Source organism: Eubalaena glacialis, chromosome 16 (genome assembly GCF_028564815.1).
Source record: "Eubalaena glacialis isolate mEubGla1 chromosome 16, mEubGla1.1.hap2.+ XY, whole genome shotgun sequence".
In the NCBI taxonomy this organism is placed as follows: Eukaryota; Metazoa; Chordata; class Mammalia; order Artiodactyla; family Balaenidae; genus Eubalaena; species Eubalaena glacialis.
Genome location: NC_083731.1, coordinates 4,336,280 through 4,350,378, shown reverse-complemented (window position 1 = coordinate 4,350,378; position 14,099 = coordinate 4,336,280).

The following is a 14,099-nucleotide window of genomic DNA, read 5'->3' as shown; positions in this document are numbered from 1 at the left end:
TCTCTCTAACATTTATTTTATATTATAAAACCCCTGTTTTGTGCCATTTACTAAGTCAGATTTCTTTTAAGGACTGCAGTAGGAAGTCTGATAGCATACGTATTCACATGTACTAGATAATAAATTTTCCCCTCAGTACTGCATTGTTAATTTTAACCAGAGACACACGAATTCTAATGGTGTCTCAAAATATTAGCATCTCTTTTTCCCTGAGCGCGTGATTAAATCAGAAAGAGAACTAGGAATGGGAAAAAAAAGAAATGAACAATATATAAAATTAAAGGTTCATTACTCTCAAACAAGGGGAAGAAGCATAGTCAGGCTCTGTTATTTTTATCTTAGTATTAGTCATATCTAGCCAAACTATGTCTCACAAGATATTTCAATGATGCTTAGTAAAAGTCTAATACACTGCAATAGCGTTTTACTAATTTTTTTTTAATAATTGGGATAATACTACTTTCTACAATAGCCTATAGTCAATTCTTTGTTTTTAGGTAATCTGGACCTTGCCCTCCTCTTATAGTTCCCATGAATTAGGATGTTTTAAAATAAGACGACTCTAAGGGTACATGCCCTCTGAAAGTAAACTGTCAACAACCAATCCCACTTCTGCTTGCTATGTGTTGGTCCTAGAATGAACCATGAGGAGGCTGAGATGAGAGACCATGTCCGGCCTCTTGAAGCTTAGTCAAGGGGGAGAGGAAGGGACTGGGCCGGCAACCACAACAGGGCGGGGAATGCTAAAGGATTAGCAATTTGGGAGGCTTCAGAGGAGGAGGGATGAACTCCAATCCGATTTTGAGAGGGACCAGGATAGGAAGATATTGGGGGCATTGAGTGACATTAGGAAGGATTCTTGAAGAAGACCCTCCATGTTGAAGGACCCCAGGGCACTGGAGGACCGACGGGTGAGTGGGCTGGCCTGGAGTGTGAGGGCACATGGCGAAGCTGAAGGAAGAGACCAGAGAACAGGGCTGGACTCTCTCGTGAATGATAATGTATCATGAGCAAAGAAACTGGCTCTTCTCCTGAAGGTGGTTGGGATTCATTGAGGAAATTTAGATAGTGATTTAAAAGTTGGTTTTCACTAACATCACCGTTCACTAAAATCAAAATGAGAAATATGTGCAGGGAAGGTGTTAACCAGGTTAGTAAACACGTTGCTTCTTGTTAGCTTATCAGCTCAAATGTAGCACAGTGGAAAAGAGGAGCAAATAGCTTGGCTGGTATGTAGGTTTCATTTATCAGAAAAAGTAGGCTGTGGAGTCTAGAAACTCCTACGTAGGTTTTACCTAACAGTGTGACTAACAGCGCAGAGTAGCTTAATAGCACAGGCACATTTCAGAAGGCAGCTGAATAGTACCCAGTTGCAAATATATTGAGGGATCTGGTGATTAAATGTGCTTCTTACAAGAGAACATTGCAGAAATAATCTACATATATATCACAGCTCTGTGTTTACTATTCTGGGTGTCATTTATGCTTATATCTTTCGAAGAATTCAAAGTGCTGAAGTTATTTGATTACACTTATTTTCATGAGGCTGTACTTTTATTCCTATTTAAATGGCTAAATTGTTATGAATTGGAAAGGAGATATTTCTTTTACTTTGGTTCTATTTTATAAAAATAATTAAAATAACATGTTTTGTCCTCTTCTCAAAAATTTACCTTTATTCCTTAGAGTTAATTATCTACCAAATAATTTTACCATAGAGAAGTCAAACTGAGAAGAAATATTTTATTTTCTAGTGAAAACCATTACTTGAATATGCCAACTCCATAAATCAAATATATAACAATCCTGAGCTATTTTCTTTTCTCACTTTGAATGTCCTCTGGACGCACAAAGATAGGCCCCTCCTCTTAGTTGTTATGACACTGCTCATGTGCCACGTGTAAGTGAAAACGGATCATGTTCTCATATACCTATTGTTCTAGAAGGGCATTTTGTGCTTTCAGAATTCACAGATAACATGCAAATTCTTGACCAACATATCTATATTTTTAAAAACAAATTATGGATAAAGAGCTAATGAAGAGTACGCTAAGTTTATTTATAAAGAAAATAAGATTAAACCTTTAGATTTAGGCCCACTCTAGTTTGCTAATATAAACTCTCTTTAAAGAAAAGGGCAGGTTCTAGCACCATCAGGTACCTGAGGGCTCTGGTTAATTACCAACAATGGTAAATGTGCCAGAGTCGCTCTGAACCTCAACTGACCTTGACTTGATTGGGTTGGTTGGGCATAACTAGAACTTGCTCTCTATCTGTATACTTCCAGTGTACTCTAGCTCAGTGGTTTTCAGACACTGGCGGGCAAAAAAATCAAGTGGAGGCTTAGAAATTTGTGCCGCTCTCCAGAGACCTGCTTCAGTAGGACTAGGATGAGGTCCAGAGAAATTGCATTTTTAACAAGTCTCTCTTGGAAACTTTGTATGACCAGTGAATCCGGCTATCCACGGTGACGGCCCTGCTGGATAGAGCAGCCCGTGTCAGTCAAATTAGAGTACACACTCTAAATTCTAAACCAATATCAAGATCCATCTGTTAGAGGATGTAATGTTAAATAATAGTATTTGTGATTAAGAGTTAGCACATGGAGGGTTAGTTCATGAACACTTTCCACAGAATGCAAATATAGTACACCAACACATACCATTAAAATATCTACATCATCATCATCATAGAAATTACTTATTATTTGCCAAATACTGTCCTGAGCATATGTGTAAACACACACACCAAATTTTGCAAGTAAACAAGTCACAAAGGGAAAACACTTCCTTCAAGATGCACAGGGCAAGGTCCAAATGGAGAAATGAACAAAAGTCACTGAGAAATATAAGAGAAGATTTGAACAGCAGGAAAAATCAGCCTGTGTCTAAATAGGAAGATGATTATTATAAGATGGAAATTCTCCCCAAATTAATGTACATATGCCTAAAAATAAGGTGAGATTATTCTTCCTGAAAGTATCCCCATATAAGAGGGAACCATCTTATATTTGAACCCTTACAAAATGTTTCATGCTGTGGGGCCTCTCTCTACTTTACCCCAAACTTCTTCTGGGGAAGACACATCCCCTACAATAAGACCCACCAATGTTAATTTTACATGCTTGTAGAGGATACCCAAAGCAGTTGTTAACCTAACGAAGGAAAACTTTTTTAAAGGAGGTAAATTTAGTAATTATTTCTGGGGCAATGATTCCACAATATTAAGTATCAGATGTCACTTTAAGTAAGGATTTCAAAGATCACAGTAGAAAACAATATAATGTTCATGTGGCAGTGGTTAAGAATACGTTTTCAGGGATTTTTTTAAAGAGAAAAGAACATTATCACCATTATGCAAATGGATTCTCTGGTTTGGCACAAAATTTCCCAGGGGCATCCTCACAGAACCATCTAAGTGCTGCTCATCAGGCAGAAACAGAGTAAAGTTAGTTGACAGTTATTGTCTCTAGTGGTGACACAAGTTCAGATACTCACAAAAATGCAAGTGGAGAGTTTGAGTAATATTTTTTCTTGGCTTGTGAGAGTATAAAAAGGTGTTTCAAAATTAATGTATTACTTTATGTACTAACTCAAATAAGTGTGTATCTATATCTATACATAAAATGCTATGAGTAGACATTTACTATTTAATTTCATTTTCATCCTTAAATTTGATAAGTACAAGCTTATAGAAGCCTTTTTTGGGTAAGTTTCTGATTCATCAAAAGGGATGGGCTTTAGACACATTCTATGTTGATTTCCCTTATATTCAGGCACAAATATGGTTTGTTTAATACAATTTCAATTAAAGCAGGAATTTTCTGTAGAAACTGATAGCAAGATATAAAGGTAATCTGGAATCATAAGTAGATATTAGAATGGATCCTCCCTGAATGTGCTCACGCACAGGAACGTCTGCCTCCACCTTCAGCTGCCCTTGAGACAGGACGTCTCCATGGCTCTCCCTTCGTGACTGGCCTCTCCATCACAAGACCCAATAGGCTATTATGGAAAGCACACTAGGAGGGGGATATAAATGGTGACTTACTCATTCCATGAACAACTGATGCAGGATCCAGCCTCTGCCCCTCCATATCTCTCCAGTGTTCAGAGAATCTCCAGCCAGAGCTTGGGTGAGTGAGGCCAGTTGGACAGATCTCAGAGTACCATACCCGGATGGTTATTCCCAGATACTATAGTGCTGTTCTCACACTACCATACAGAGAATGGATTTGTGACACCAACTACAGATTTAATCACAAACTGAAATCAGATACATCCACCAAAGAGTAGACAGTGATGTATTTCTCTCTCTGGCTCTCAGACTTTAAAATCAACACAGATGGTAGTGACAGAGGTCAGGAGAAAATCAACTGTAAACAGAGAGGAGGGAGAACACACCTAAGAGATCTACATCCAAAGGGAGTGGCCACCCAGTTGGGAGTTTTCGAATGCAGGTGAATTTTAAAGTGAATAAATAAATAAAAGTAAAGAGGGTGATAACCTTACCATGTGTTAAAACATATTTTAATTATCTAATAATTAAAGCAACGTGTAAGTGGCCTACAAGTAGGCAAAGAAGGGAAAAATAGAAACCACAGAAACAAGACCTATAAAGAGTTAGCATATGATAAAGGATTAGGGAAAATATAACAAAATAAATGGTTCTGGGACAATGGATTAGATATTGATATATGAGTTCATTTATATATTTACTTCTTTAGCATAGTCTCTAGACATGTTAAATAATTAAATATGAAAACTTAAACAGTGGGGAAAATATGGAGGAAGGCTTAAACCAATGAAAAAATTCATGTGATAAATTATAAGATTTAACTTCGTGAAATCATTAATCTTTTGTTTGTAAAAAATTATAGCTATGACTGAAAGGAAAATGAACTCTTACTTATTCAGGGGTGTTGCATTCATGTAGCTGATTCATTCCCTGATACTGAAACACATTTCCTCCACAAGCTTATAAACATACAGGGTCAGAGTTTTTGAAATACTGTGCAGTGTGTATTCATTCATTCATTCAGTTATAAAGCACTCTAGCTGCACAGTCACTAAGTGTTAGGTAAGTTTCTTAGTCTCCTTAACTAAAAAGATCAACATGTAGACATGTTTCTTTAACTTCACGGTGCTCACAGTCTAGAAATATAGGTAGATATTTTTATACTGTGCTTTTAAGGGCTTTACATTTTTGTAAACTAATCCGCTCAAAAGAGCAAGTGTGTCACCAATCCAGTCTACTTTGTGAATTCCTACTACTATTAAGACCTGGCTCAGACATAACTTTTTCCCTGCTGCCTTCCTTGACCATTCCAGACAGAGCTAAATTTATTCATTAACCTATTTAGCCAATATATACTGCGTATCTACTCTTTGTCTTTATAGGAATATAAATGAACAAATATGTCCTCAACGTGTTCTGAATATAGTTGCAATTTTACTACTGACTACTTCCCTCTTTAGTTTTTCCACAATATTCTATACAGCAGTGACTCCTAACCATTTTTGGAGTGAAGTATCTCTGATACTCTGATGAAAGCTCTGCACACTCTCCCCAAAAGAAGTTTATTGCTCATACACTCAAGATTTTGCCTACAGTTTTGCAACATTCAGAGACTTCCTGAAACTCCATCATAGGCCATTCACATCAGGTCAAAAAGTACCTGTTGTAGACCTTTCCATCCTGGCATGTGCCCATAAGTACTGCCTGAGTTTGCTTATATATCTTCTCTTTTAAAAATAGCAACAAACAAACAAACAAACATCTTGTTGTAAGCTCCTCTCAGGCAGAATGTCTTTTTGCATTTACTGCAGCTAACAGACTAATAGCACATATCAATATCTATTGAGTGAAAGTGAATATGTGTAAAGAAATAATTCAACAGGACCTCACATAACTTTTCCTCGAATACGTGCTCCATGAAAGATGCTTATGCCCGTACAGTGCAACTACACCAAAGACAACTGACTGCATACAGCATCAGTTAGGATTCCTTCTGTTCAAAGTGACAGGAAAAAAATTCTGAACAGGTCTAAATAAAGATCACTTTATTGGCTCACGGAACTGAAAAGTCCAGGGGTAAGCCTTCGTTCAAGCATAGATGGATTCTTAGGGTTGAACACTGTCTTCTTGGCCAATTTTACTGTCCAACTTTCTGCTCTGACTTCTAATTTGTTGGCTATGCTCACATGCAGGTGCTTCACTTATGTGGAAGGACAGTGTCAGCAGCCGCTACCTCATAGGCTTCAAAGCTCAAGATCATCAGAAATGACTGATCCTCTTCCAGTAGCTCCCACCGAAGTCCTGAGATTCACTGCGGTTGGAGATTATCAAGTCATGTGCTCATGTCTGACGCAATGGCTATGGTTTAGGCTACCTCACATGATCCACATCTGGAATTGGGGTTGATCCCCACCCTAAGCCACATGCACTGAACCTAAGAGTGGCTCACCTGTAAATGAAAATCTGAGGCTGTTGTGTGGTCTAGGGTGAGTGGACGCAAAACACTCCAGGAATGGCAAGGAGTCTGTACTGTTGTTCCCGAACATCCACATATCCTCCCTCCCATCCATATCCTTCAAAATACACAGGTTTACATAAGCTGCTCTCTCCCCTCTCCAGATAGGGACAGCCTTCATCAGTGAGATCTTTTATTTGCAAGTCACAGAAATCTACTTAAAACTATTTCGAGAAAAGAAAAAGGAATATATTGGTTTTTATTACCAAAACGTCCAGGGACAGAGCTTTACATTCATCCATATTCAGTCAACCAATGTGAGTAAGAGTTGGCCTCTCTGTTTTCTGGGCTCTTCCTTCCACTGTGCTGGCTTCATTCTTAGGATTCATACTGTGGTCTCTTGGAGCTCCAAGGTTAAATTAATGTCCCCTTAAATCTCAATTTTGAAATTTCTTGCTCCTGCTCTGCCCATCTTGGTCCTGGAGTCCATCCTTGAACCAGTCACTATGGCCAAGAGGACAGAACGTGCTGAAGGAGTTAGCCTGGACATGTGTGGTACTCAGGAACCCAGGAGTGAAGTTTGTTTTGCAGAAATCGTATGGGCTAAGGAGAGATCCCCCAAATAAAGTCAGGGTATTGTGACCACAAGAAGAAAGTCGATACTGAGCATAAAATACAATAATTATTCAAATACTATAGCCTACTTTCTCATCTGACTGATATGTCATAATATCAGGCACAGATGTGGCTTCTCAAGGCCTGGCAATTGTGGATATGAAATGAATGTGCCTGCCCTCTCCCCAAAACGCATCATGGGAAGTGAGCTACTACGTCTTTTAATAAACGAGGAGAGACTTCTACTTCCATTTTTTAAGACAAGTTTGTTTCAGCTAGGAAAGCTGAATAAAATACAAAATACATCTGTGTGAAGGTGATGATGAACTACAGAAAGTCCAACATTCTATGTTGTTCTTCAGGAATTTGTCAATCCAAAAGTAACAGTGAAGGGGCTTCCCTGGTGGTGCAGTGGTTAAGAATCCGCCTACCAATGCAGGGGACATGAGTTCAGCCCTGGTCCAGGAAGATCCCACATGCCGCGTAGCAGCTAAGCCCGTGCGCCACAACTACTGAGCCTGCGCTCTAGAGCCCACGAGCCACAACTACTGAGCCCGCGCACCTAGAGCCGGTGCTCCGCAACAAGAGAAGCCACCGGAATGAGAAGCCCACGCACTGCAACTAGAGAAAGCCCGCACGCAGCAATGAAGACCCAATGCAGCCAAAAATAAATAAATAAAGTTACTTTAAAAAAAGCAACAGTGAAGAGGCTTTAAAACTAAACTGAAAGGAGCAACTAAGAGGTTGAGAGACTGAAAAGGATTTCACCTCTCTTTTGGCTGGGGGTGAGGGTAGGACAGATCATTCAGCATCTACTAAAGAGGACAGACCCTGGTAGATATCTCCAGTTTTCAAATGGGAGCCCAAATGTTCACACACTATATGTAAGAAAGAGAACTAGAAAAAAGCAAGCCCTCATAGAATCTGATGTCCAAATTTGAAGCAGCTCAAGCCCTGATTAGACTGAGGCATCCTGTGTCTACCCTAACTGGCTACCTGATGCAAAAGCAAACCTATCCTGAGAAATCGAACATCAACCAGAGTCTCAAATTATGTCTACAATGGTTCATATCAATATTTGAAATGTAATAAAAAATGACCAAGAATATCTGAAAACTTCATGACACAATTTCAGGAGAAAAATTTTAAAATATGAATAGATCTGCTAGAGATCCAGAAATTGGAGTATTGGGCATAAAATTTAAAGTAATTTTTAATTAATATGTTAAAGAGATTAGATAACACAATGAAGAATTTTGTCAGAAAACTAGAAACTCTAAAATTAAATAAAACAAAGTCTATAACTAAAATTATAAAGGTAGAGTAGATATAGGCTGTAATATCTAGAGTAACTACTAAATAATAGTAAATGAATTAATACATTAAAAACAAACTGGTGTTTTTTTGGTCATTATGGAAATGATGGGATACTGACCATGTGATACTGACCAAAGCCAGAAATCTTGCTCAATTATAATCTGTGAATTTAGAATCTGGTCTGTGAATATCCTTTTCTTTACTCATAAGCATTGACACTCAGGCCTTTGAATTACAGGTCTCTAATTTAGCCTATGCCTCTAGGCCGTTCGAATCAATGGCTTGGGGGTGAGAAAGTCTTCCTCTGGTTCCTGAGCTGCATTCTGGCACCATCCTGACACTAAGGGTATGGCTCCTTGTCTGGCAGAAATGAGTAACAGGAGGTGCTGAGGATAGGCCTAGGGAATCAGGATTCTCTCAGGTTCCAGGATACATCTAAACGTCTACCCTCCATGCCTGTGTTTAGCTTAGGCTGAATAGCTTAGGACTGGAAATTTGGCTTTTCTAACCATACAAGGTCCCAACTATTAGATATCTAAGTCTTTTCAATCACAGGCTGAAAGCAGATATCACTGTTGTCAGACAGGCCAGTGCCAACCTCAGTCTGGCACTCCCTCCTTCCTGTAGACAGTAATATCCTGTATTTTTCCTACTAAGTTTTCAATGCTTGCCTTCCCAGTGTTATGTCCTAAGTCTCAATATTCACCAGGTGTGTTTAACTAACTGTTTTACCTATTTTATCTATATTTCTCGTCCACTGGAATTCTGAGGTTTTTTGTTTTTGTTTTTGTTTTGCTTTTTACCCATGCTTTATCATGAACTAGCAGTCAGAAACATAACAGCTGATCAAGACACAAAGTTTAGAACAAATGACACTGTATATCTGATACAATATTACTATTCTAATTCAAATAACACCTTCAGGCTGCATCTAAATACAACACTATTTGGCATTGTATATCTCTGATCAATTGAATTCAATACTAGAGGTAATACATGAAGTGAAGTCTTCTTAGTAAATTCATTGTGAGAATGGCAATCGATGCAGTTGTTTTGCAAAGTAATTTAACAGTATTGATTAAAATTTTAAATTCTCATATTCTTTAGTAATCTCTAAACATCTATATTTTAAAAATAGATTTTTTTTTGTAGAAAAAGGGCATGTATGTGATTGAATAAAGTAAGGACTTGAATATGGTAATGTATGAGTCAGCTTGGGCTGCCATAACAAAACACCACAGACTGGGTGGCTTAAAGAACAGGAATTTATTCCTCACAGTTCTGGAGGCTGGAAAGTCCAAGATCAAGGTGTCCATTCAGTTCTCTGGTGAGGGCTCTCTTCCTGGCTTGCAGGCCTCCTCACTCCGTCCACACGTGGGGGAGAGAGAGAAGAAGCAAGCTCTCTGGTGTCTCTTGTTACAAGGACACTAATCTCATCACGGGGGTCCCTCCATCATGACCTCATCTAACCCTAATCACTTCCCAAAAGCCCCACCTTCCAATACTATCAAACTGGTGGCTGGGGCTTCAACATGGGAATTCTGAGGTGACACAGTTTAGTCCATAGAAATGCGGCTATATCTGTTTAAACTTACGAACCATATGAAAAATCCAATAAAAGCTTAATAATGTTTATCTCTGGGGGAGTGGGATTGAAAGATAAAATGGGAACTTCTACTTTATATCATTTAGTTAAAATTCATGAATAGTTAAAGTGATGTGATCATTTTGGCAGCATAATTTTTGAATATCCAAACTATTCTTCCTGAAAAAAAACAAAGAAATAAATTTGGGTAGTGAAAGGAAAAATGATGATGGCATATTCCACAAAAGTAGACAACAAAGAATTCCCAAGGAAATATTTGGGTGAGGCCAAACCAGTAAGAATCAATATCTATGAGATGGGAATGGCAGGCCATGAAAGGGGCCAATCCACAACCTATAAACCCTGTGGAATACCATGTAATATCCACCTCTTCTCCCTGCCAAAGAGAGGACTGAGACTTGAGTTTAGAAGCCTGGGAGGGCTAAGAGCCACAGGTATAGCTGGAAACCATCAGAGCCTCCAAGTTCCTGGCAAGCACAAGAAGCCAAGATACGACAGGACTTCAAACACTGCCATGGTAGAATGAAACCCAATAGCCTGAGAAATACTTGCAGAGACTATCCTCCAGAAGATGACAGGCTCCTCCTGAGGGATCCAAATTGAGCACCGAAGGAACACCAGGAATGAGAGAAGGTTCAGGTGGCAGGAAGGGGAGACACCCAGGAGCAGCTCTAAGAAGTACTGGGAAGCAAGAGAATGCCTAAGGTGAGAGCCTGTGGCATGGGGCAAAAGGAAAAAAATCATCCCGAGAAGACCTCATTTAGAGAAATTGAGAAATGGCTACCTGAGTGAGGTGGGGTCACATTTTGAATCCCTCAGGAAAGGTGGGGAGCTCACAAGCCAGCCAGGAAACAGAGAAAGCCTCCCTAGCCCATCCCCATCCCATCATCTTTTGCAATGGGAGGGAAAAAAGGGAATATATTCTAATCCATAAAAAGGTTACTAGAAGAATTACAAGGAGAAAGATAAAAATACTCCTATTAACATTTTAAGAAATAATGAAAACACACCAGAAATATGTGGCCACAAAGCAGATGGAACTGTAGTCTAACACTTCATATTGATCTAGAAGAATTAATAATCAATCAAAGCTTTGAAATAACCAATCAAAACCAGCAAAATTCAGAAATGATGTAGCTAAATCAAACATATAATGTATTATTGAATTATTTTATAAATGAGTTCTTGAAAAACTGGTCTTAATTTGCACAAAATTGGTTGGAAATCTTTATCCAAGTATTCAATGAAGAAAAACTTCAGCTTTTGAATAACTGGGTGAATTGCAATTATTGAAAAGAGACCTTGATAACTAGAAGACATTGAAAATTGTCCTGACAAAAGCAAAAGAGGAAGTGAACAAATCAAAGAGTGAGAGCTCAGATGGTGTACAGAATTTAATTTTTAACTTCTACAAGTGTGATTTGGAATATCTTGGATTGTGAGAAGAATTTTTGATGAAGTTCCTACTTTAATTGGATAAATTTATACTCTGACTGGGACAGAATGAAACAAGAAGGCCTATGACTTTCCAGCATATAAATTTGGTAAAACATTCAAAAGAATCATAAATAGAATCAACTGATTTAAAGAAATTTTTTTCTTGTAAAAAATTTTTTTAAATATTGATGATCTGAATAGAGGCTTAAAAAGATAATATCTGGAAAATATTTTGGTAAAATAATTACACACTTAATATTTTTAAATATTAAAAATACATACCCAAAAGGAGTAGTTTCTCAAAAATATTTGGGTATACAGAGAAAAGGCAATAAAGGTCTCAAGAAATATAAAATTATTAACCATCATTAAAATTTTGAAGATCTCAGTAAATTTTATAACCAATTATAAGTGATAATATCATATTGAAAAAAGTAACATTTCTTTAAAATACTAGTGACAGGCTATTATAAACAGATATAGATAAGAAATGATTTTGTGAATATTACCAAGATTAATTATTCTGTTTGTGTTATCTTTTAATGCTGATAGTCAATAAAAGATTTTAAAGATTTGCTTTAATATGTGTAATGTTGCTACAGACTTAAGGTCTGCATCCTCCCAAAATTCATATGTTGAAATGGGCCTTTGGGAGGTGCTTAAATCTTGAGGGGGGAGCCCACATGATAAGATTAATGCTCTTATAAAAGAGCCCCCAGAGAACACTCTCACACATTCCACCCTGCGAGGACACAGTGAGAAGCACCATCTATGAACCAGAAGCGCACCCTCGCCAGACTCTAATCACCCCGCTAGCACCCAATCTTGGACTTTCCAGACTCCAGAACCAAGAAAAATAAATTTTTGTTGTTTATAAACTGCCCAGTATATGGCATTTTAAAATAGCAGCTAGAAGACTATGTGTACATTGTATAAATGTTATTTTATTTTTCAGAAATAACTTTATTTTTAAAAATCATTTTGAATAGACATTTCCATACGTTCACCAATATAATAAAATTGAGTTACACATGAATAAATATTTTTAAAACTCACATAATTTTATTTTTGGTAACTTCTTTCACTTTCACATTGTCCCAGTTTGGAAAATAAATTATATGGTCACCTTAATCTTTAAGTTGTAGTAAGTAATATGGTACAGTACTAGATGATAGATATTCATAAAGACCAATGGACAGAATGGAACGTGCAAAAGCAGAAAGAGATCCTTCTTATATGGAAGCCTGGTTTATGAGAGATGTAGCATGTTAGACAGTGGAAAATTTTTCAATAAACATTTTAATAATTGATATCAATAAATGATTATGGGATAACTGTATTAACATATGGTAAGAGTGAAGGTTAGCTCTAACCTTACAAAAAATAAACTCCGAATTGATTAAAATCAAGTGTAAAAAGTAAAATTATAAAACTAAGAATACAGGAAAACAGCTTACCTACTTAAAGATAGGAAGCAATTGTGTAAGCAAGACACAGGAAACACTCACTACCCATAACTTACATTATTTAGGCATTGAGGAATTAGTATCATAATACTTAAAGACTACCTAAATCTGTAAAGAGAGCATGTAGATGATAAAGACATAAAACCCAACAAAAATGTGCAAAAGAGTAAAGAGGTACTTCAGAGAAAAGGAAATTCACATGATTAATAAACATGTGATAGATGCTTAACTTCACTAATCAGAGAAACACCAAGAAAAATCACAATTTGATACAATTATATGTCAACAGATTGACAATTTTTTTTGTTAATCTGACAATATTGAGTGGAATGAAGATGTAATGCAACAGGAATTGTCATACATTTCTGGTAGGAATGTACAATACAAATACTTTGGATAATAGTCTGGCCTTATCTTCTAAATGTAAAAACACGTATATCCTATGACCCAGACACTCAGTTCCAGGTATATGTCTGAGAGAAATGTATGTTCTTCATATGGATTTAGATATGTGATCACCACACTGGTTTTTTTTTGGTAGTTACCTCAGATTGGAAAGCACAAAAAATGTTCCATCCACATCATAATGGAAAAATAAAGTTTGGTCTGTTCATAAATTGGAATATAATACATAAATGACAAGGAATAAACCATAACGACGATCAATACAGCGCATGAATCTCACAAGTATAATGTTGAGCCAAAGAAGCCAGTTAAAGTATTGTCTGCTGTTTGATTATACTTATATAAAACTCAAAATCAGAGATGGGTATAGATGGTAAAACTATAAAGAAATGTAACAACTTTTCCCTTTTCCAAAGGGAAAAGGAAGAAGGGGGCCACTCACCCCTCATTCTCAGTTCAACATAAACTCTCATACCATCCAGAAGTGAGCTTGGAACCCAAGCCTTCTCAATCAATATCGCATCTGATTCTAGGGAGTGACTGTTTAATAGACAGGCCTGAGCCAAAAGAGCCCCTGAGGTTCAATCTTGGGATTTTTACAACTTCTGGGAAGAGAGAAGAGTACTTAAGCATGGATCTACTGGTAGCCATATTGCCATAGCAAGAAGAAAATCTGTGTCACAGGAGGCCCAAGGAGAGTAAAGCAGAGCTAAGAAATGGAAATATGGGACTCTGTGTTCAGGCGATCATAGCAATTTTTGAACCTGTACTGGACAAAATA